Source organism: Berghia stephanieae, chromosome 12 (genome assembly GCF_034508935.2).
Source record: "Berghia stephanieae isolate SIO BIC M18660-M18661 chromosome 12, UCSD_Bste_1.3, whole genome shotgun sequence".
NCBI lineage: Eukaryota > Metazoa > Mollusca > Gastropoda > Nudibranchia > Aeolidiidae > Berghia > Berghia stephanieae.
The window spans coordinates 4,193,420-4,199,975 of record NC_088371.1 but is presented as its reverse complement, the minus strand read 5'-3'; the positions used below and the strand labels follow the sequence as shown (position 1 = coordinate 4,199,975).

General features: G+C 36.5%; 4 non-coding genes across 4 annotated transcripts; all 4 read left to right on the top strand.

The window, feature by feature from the left end:
- Positions 1-793: 793 nt before the first annotated feature.
- On the top strand, positions 794-865 carry Trnaq-uug (transfer RNA glutamine (anticodon UUG)). The gene has a single exon. It is a non-coding gene; the product is annotated as a tRNA-Gln (tRNA).
- A 1,201-nt stretch (positions 866-2,066) lies between these two features.
- On the top strand, positions 2,067-2,138 carry Trnaq-cug (transfer RNA glutamine (anticodon CUG)). Its single transcript has one exon. It is a non-coding gene; the product is annotated as a tRNA-Gln (tRNA).
- A 790-nt stretch (positions 2,139-2,928) lies between these two features.
- On the top strand, positions 2,929-3,000 carry Trnaq-cug (transfer RNA glutamine (anticodon CUG)). The gene has a single exon. It is a non-coding gene; the product is annotated as a tRNA-Gln (tRNA).
- Positions 3,001-5,808: 2,808 nt separating this feature from the next.
- Trnaq-uug (transfer RNA glutamine (anticodon UUG)) lies at positions 5,809-5,880 on the top strand. The gene has a single exon. It is a non-coding gene; the product is annotated as a tRNA-Gln (tRNA).
- Positions 5,881-6,556: the final 676 nt, after the last annotated feature.

The following is a 6,556-nucleotide window of genomic DNA, read 5'->3' as shown; positions in this document are numbered from 1 at the left end:
TTAAAATTTGGTTGTTGTGTTGTTGTTTTTGGTGGTGGTGGCGGTGGTTGTAATGGTGATGTGGTTGTAATGGTGGTGGTGGTGGTGGTGGTGGTGTTTGTAATGGTGGTGGTGGTTGTAAGTAAAAAACCCACTGTTCTACCCCTTGATCAATAGAACCAAGACTATGTGTAAGCTTAAAAGTTTATAGATAGTATGCAGATGACGTCACTCAGGCCTTTGTTATTGTTTTTTTGCCATCCGCGTTTGTGAGTAATTCTCACTAAACCGTATTAACCTGACTATAAACGTTCATCTTTACACACAGTTTTGTGTGTTGGTTCTTTATACTTCTGATGGCAATGTTATGAGCTTCTTACCCAACCGCATACTATCTATAATATGATCGAGAAAATGATGTGATAACTAGTCACCCATCTGTCGGTTATAGATAGAATGCGCTTGGCCAAGGAGTTCACAACATTGCCATCCGGAAGTATAACGGACCAACACACAAACTCTGTGTATCCATGAACGTTTATAGTCAGGTTAATACAGTTCAGTGAGCATTACTCATAAACGCGGATGGCAAAAAACAATAACAAAGACCTGAGTGACGTCATCTTCGAACTATCTATAAACGTCTGAGGTTACACGTGATTTTGTGTGTCAGTCCGTTATATTTCCGGATGGCAATGTTGTGAGCTTCTCAGCCAAGCGCATACTATCGAATCGTTGCAAAGCCACCCATTTGTTGTTTTCTAATATCAATGACATGTGAACATAGTATTAGTGAGATACAAGTTGATACAAAGGTTCCATGGTGTAATGGTTAGCACTCTGGACTTTGAATCCAGCGATCCGAGTTCAAATCTCGGTGGTACCTTTCTTTTTTTTTTTTTATTTCATTCATTTTTTAAAATAAAATTTCATTTTCTTCTTCACCACGTTATAGATAGGACGAAGTTGACGTCACTCAGGTCTTTGTTATTGTCTTTTGCATCCATCTTTATGAGTAATTCTCACTAACTGTATTAACCAGACTATAAACGTTTAAGGTTACACACGGTTTTGTGTGTTGGTTCGTTATATTTCCGGATGGTAATGTTGTGAGCTTCTTAACCAAGCGCATACTATCTATAATATCAATCTTTTAAATTGCTTTGTTTTCTATCTTTCCTTTTTAGAAATAATAATCTAATTTTAATACGTTTCAATAATTTTGTTTTCATAATCACTGTACTTCTTTTCAGTCATTTGTCATTCATTCTGATAGATGCTGAGGGGTTGGCTAAAAAAACTCACAACATTGCCATCCGGAAATATAACGGACCAAGGGACCAACACACAAAACTATGTGTAACCTTTATAGTTTGGTTAATGTGAGCTCCTTGGCGAAGCGCATACTATCTATAAAAATAACAACAATGATCAGAGAGAGGTCGATTTCATTCACGTGATTGTTAATAAAAATACAACTATGTTTGTCCGAGCACTGGTGAAATTGTGCCAATAATTCCATGTTTTGATTGGTTTAAAATCTACTGGTTAATAGACTTCAACAGTCGTGACGTCACTTCCCTCGTAATGACGCATGGTATCTTAGTAACTGGCTCTAAACTATCGGAACAATGGCGGACGCCCTTATGAAATATTTCTCCGACGAGCATAAAAGCGTATCCAGAGGAAAAAAAAAACCCATTATAAATCTGATCATGTTTTGACTTTTACACATTCTGATTGTGGTTCTAAACAAAGAAAATCGGTACTTATTATTCTTCATGCTGGCAAGAACTTTTCATATGTCTTGTGATCAGAATGTGTAAAAGTCAAAACATGATCAAATTTATGTTTTTTTCCCCTCTGGATACGTTTTTCTGCTCGCCGGAGAAATATTTGATAAGGGCGTCCGCCATTGTTCCGATAGTTTAGAGCCAGTATTACTAAGTTACCATGCGTCATTAGGAAGGAAGTGACGTCACGACTGTTGAAGAGTATTAAGGACCAACCCCTGATAATGTGAGTGTGTCATAATATGGTCAGTACAGCACATAGATCATATTACTATTTAAACACCTGATTACAACGGTTCCATGGTGTAATGATTAGCACTCTGGACTCTGAATCCAGCGATCCGAGTTCGAATCTCCGTGGAACCTTGTTTATCCTTTTTCGTTTCTCTCATTTTCTTTTTTCATTCGGTAATTATGATTTTGTTGTAATTTTTTGTTTTCCTTTGTTTGTTTTTAGTTTTTTTTTTTTTTTTTAAGGGGGGGGGTTCCATATAGATAGTATGCGCTTGGCCAAGAAGCTCACAACATTGCCATCCGGAAGTACAACAGACCAACACACAAAAGTTTGTGGAACTTGAACTTTTATAGTCTGGATAATACAATTAAGTGAGAATTACTCGGATGGCAAAAAGCAATAACAAAGACCTGAGTGACGTCATCGTCGTTCTATCTATAGGTGACCTATCGCCTCAAAACAGTATTGTGTCAAGGTGAGATAGATATTGTTTTAAAATTTCCTTTTTGGGATGCAATAAAGTGTTATTATTATTATTATTATTATTATTATTATTATTATTATTATTATTATTATTATTATTATTTATTATTATTATTATTATTATATTATTATTATTATTATTATTATTATTATTATTATTATTATTATTATTATTAACATCATTATTATTATTGTATTTAGTCAGCCATTTTTATGATTAGTTCTCACTAAACGGTATTAATCAGACTATAAACGTTTAAGGTGACACATAGTTTTGCCTGTTGGCATTTAAATTTGGCCGGCGGATGTTGTGAGTAAGATACCTTAACGCAAATCATCAATACGTTAACGAAGGCAACTGCATACCAAAAAAAACCAAAACAACAAGCCCATAAAGCTTTGTCTACATTATCATGAACAATACATCCGAGATAACAAGGGTCCATGGTGTAATGGTTAGCACTCTGGACTCTGAATCCAGCGATCCGAGTTCAAATCTCGGTGGAACCTAATTTTATATTTATTTTGTTTTGTGTTATAATAAGCGTGAAATTATTTCTTTATTTTTAAAAAAAAATATTTTCTATTTTTCTTCTTCTTTTTTATTTTTGTGATTTCTCTTTTTTAGCTTTTTTTTTTCTTTGTTTGGTTTTCTTTTCTTTTTTTTTTTTGTGTGTGTGTGTTTTTTTTTTTTTTTTTTTTTTTTTTTTTTTTTTTTTTTGTATTCTTTTTCTCCTTTATTGCATTCATCGAAACAGCGTAGATAGCACAATTTGAATCTCAGTGTAAATGTAAAACGTCATCATTCATTCTTATCGATGTGGTATGTGGAATGGTGGTAGTTGCATTGCTGTCCAGAAGATCAGGGTTCACCATTTTATCTTGAATGAAATGAATAAATAATAAATAAATAAATAAATAAATAAATAATAAATAAATAAATAATAAATAAATAAATAAATAAAAACATTACCTTTATTCCTCCAAATGGCAAATTTGTCTTTCCAGGGGGAAAGACTTGTATAACCCAAGTTTCAGCCGCAGTGCAACGCCGCAAAGTGAACTTTTACAAAGGGGATTTGCTCAAGGCTGGGCAGCGTGGCGGGAAGTCGAACTCCGCTCCTTCTGGGTGGTACAAAAGTGTGCGGCTATATGGTCTTGCGGTATGACACTCGCTTTCGGATTGGAAGGTCCTGGGTTCGAGCCTCGCTCGGCGAATGGTTGAGTTCTAGGAAAAGACTAATTTACTCAAATTCTCTCACTATACTCATGTGTAAAGTGTTGTCTCTGTCGGAAAAAATGTTAATATCGCCTAACAGGCGTCATGTCTCGTTCTATATGTTATGTGTTGCTGTTGGTCAGGGACCCTTTGTAAAGCGCTTTGAGCACATTTAGTGGGTATTGCGCTATATAAAAGCTCTAGTTTAAAGCAAAGACCATACCGATGTGCCACGTTGATACATGCAATTCCCAGCCAGGGGCAAACCGATAAGGTGTTTTACCTTGTAATATGTTGAGCGTGGTCAGTGATAAGATAGGTGACACTGATCACAAAATTCCTTCCCTGGTTTTGTTACGCTGAAAAGAAACTTCATACACCCTTGCCTGAATGGACTGGGGAAAAATCGAGCTTTTATATAGCGCAATAGCCAGTAAATTTGCTCAAAGCGCTTTACAAAGGGGATCCTGGTCAACAGCAACATTTAACATTTATTTAGGACGGGATATGACGCCTGTTAGGCGATGTTACAATTTTTTTTTCGGACCGAGACAATACTGTAAATTGCCAGGTACTCATTTTTACACCAGAGTACGGTGAGAGAATGTGAGTAAAGAGTCTGTTCCAAGGACACAACTATGCGCCGAGCGAGGCTCGAACCCAGGACTTTCCGATCCGAAAGCGAGTGTCATACCACTAGATCACATAGCCGCATATAAATAAACGACAATGACAGAAATTTTTATATTGCTAAATACAAAATGGACGCTCAACTGATTATATTTATATACGGCTATTGGTGTATAAAATGAGGTGTTATGAAGTGACTTAAGCATGGTAAGTCCATTAAAATGCGCTATATATAGTAGAAGAAACGTCTTTTATAAAGCGCAATATCCACTTAATGTTCTCAAAGCGCGTTACAAGGGGCCCCTGACCAACAGCAACATTTAACATGTGGGACCAGGGACCCCTTGTTAAGCACTTTGAGCACGTCACGTTTAGTGGATATTGCGCTATATAAATGCTCTATTAAAAAAAATGTTGTTAGATTTTATGTATTCATGGAATACGCTTTCACAAGCCTCCAAAATAATGAAAACTAAAACCAAAGGAAAATATTCTGACATTTTCATCCACAGGTGAAAAGACCTTGAAATTTTTGGAACGGATTGTCGAGGTGGTCGAGGCGTCCTGCTCGGATGATAAGGACGCTAAATGCCTTGAAATGTGGCTATATGGTCTAGTGGTATGACACTCGCTTTCGGATCGGAAGGTCTTGGGTTCGCATAGTTGAGTCTTTGGAGAAGGCTCTTTACTCACATTCTCTCACCGTACTCAGGTAAAATGAGTACCTGGCCGTTAACAGCGTTGTCTTTGTCCGAAAAATTGTTATATCGCCTAACAGGCGTCATGTCCCGTCCTACATATTATATGTTGCTGTTGACCAGGGACCCCCTGTAAAGCGCTTTGAGCACAATTAGTGGATATTGCCCTATATAAAGCTCAATTATTATTTATAAAATCAATTAAGTATACATAGAATCTACTGTTGTCATTATTTGTCAAACCAGAGTTTCTATAATATAACTTCTTCTTCTTCTTCAAGTACAAAGTCTGTGCCAGACATCGGTGATCATGGTACGCCATTCATCTCTCTGACCAGATAACCTCAAACAACTAATATTACTCTTCTCTTTCTTTGTCACCCAGCTGTTCAAATTATTCAAATATGTTTTTCTTAGTCTACCTTTACTCTTTTTACCTTCTATCTTTCCTGTGAGAGCAAGATGTTCAATTCATTTATGTCGATTTAGGTGCCTTAAAAATTGCATTTGTCTTTTTCTTATTGTACGAATTAATAGCCTTTTAGTTTCAGCTTGCTCTAATACTTCTTCATTAGTTTTCTTCTCTGTCCATGAGATTCTTAACATCCTTTAAAGAAACCACATTTCTGCTGCCTTCAGTTTCTTTCTAATGTCTTCTGTAATTGTCCAGCTTTCGCAGCCATATAATAATACTGACCATACATAGGCCTTCAAAACCCTATGTTTTGTTGTATTATAATATAACATCAAAGATAAACAGTCGAGTACAAAGGTTCCATGGTGTAATGGTTAGCACTCTGGACTTTGAATCCAGCGATCCGAGTTCAAATCTCGGTGGAACCTCTCTCTTTTTTTTTCTCTTTTCCATTTTTTTGGTTGTTAAATACGGATTTTAAAGATTATTATTATTTTCTTTTTAATTAGCGTTGTAACAGCATTTTTTTGTTTATTTTCTGTTGTCGTTTTTGATTTGACTTTTTACTTGGCATCAGGTTTTTTAAAAATTGATTTATTTATGAACATTGTCTTTTATTTCGTCGTTTATTTGTTGTTTTGATTTCCACTCTTTTATGGCATTTCTCTTGGTAAAACAATGTAGCCTACATGATTTGTTTTTCCTTCATCCTTACAAATGCGGGTTTGGGAGAAAGGATTGGGGAGGTGGGGGGGGGGGGGGGGGGGTAGGGGGAAGGAGAGAGCGTGTGACTCATGCAATGCTTGCACTTCCATCGAACAACCAGGGTTCGGGTCCACACATAGCCATCGTTAACTTATAAATAGAATGCGTTTGGCCAAGGAGTTCACAACATTGCCGTCCGGAAGTATAACGGACCAACACACAAACTCTGTGTAACCATGAACTTTTATAGTCTGGTTAATACAGTTTAGTGAGAACAACTCACAAACGCGGATCGCAAAAACAATAACAAAGGCCTGAGTGACGTCATCTGCATACTATCTATAGCCTGACACCGTGCGTGGCCTTCGTAAAGTAATTGCCTGATACTGACCAAAAAAT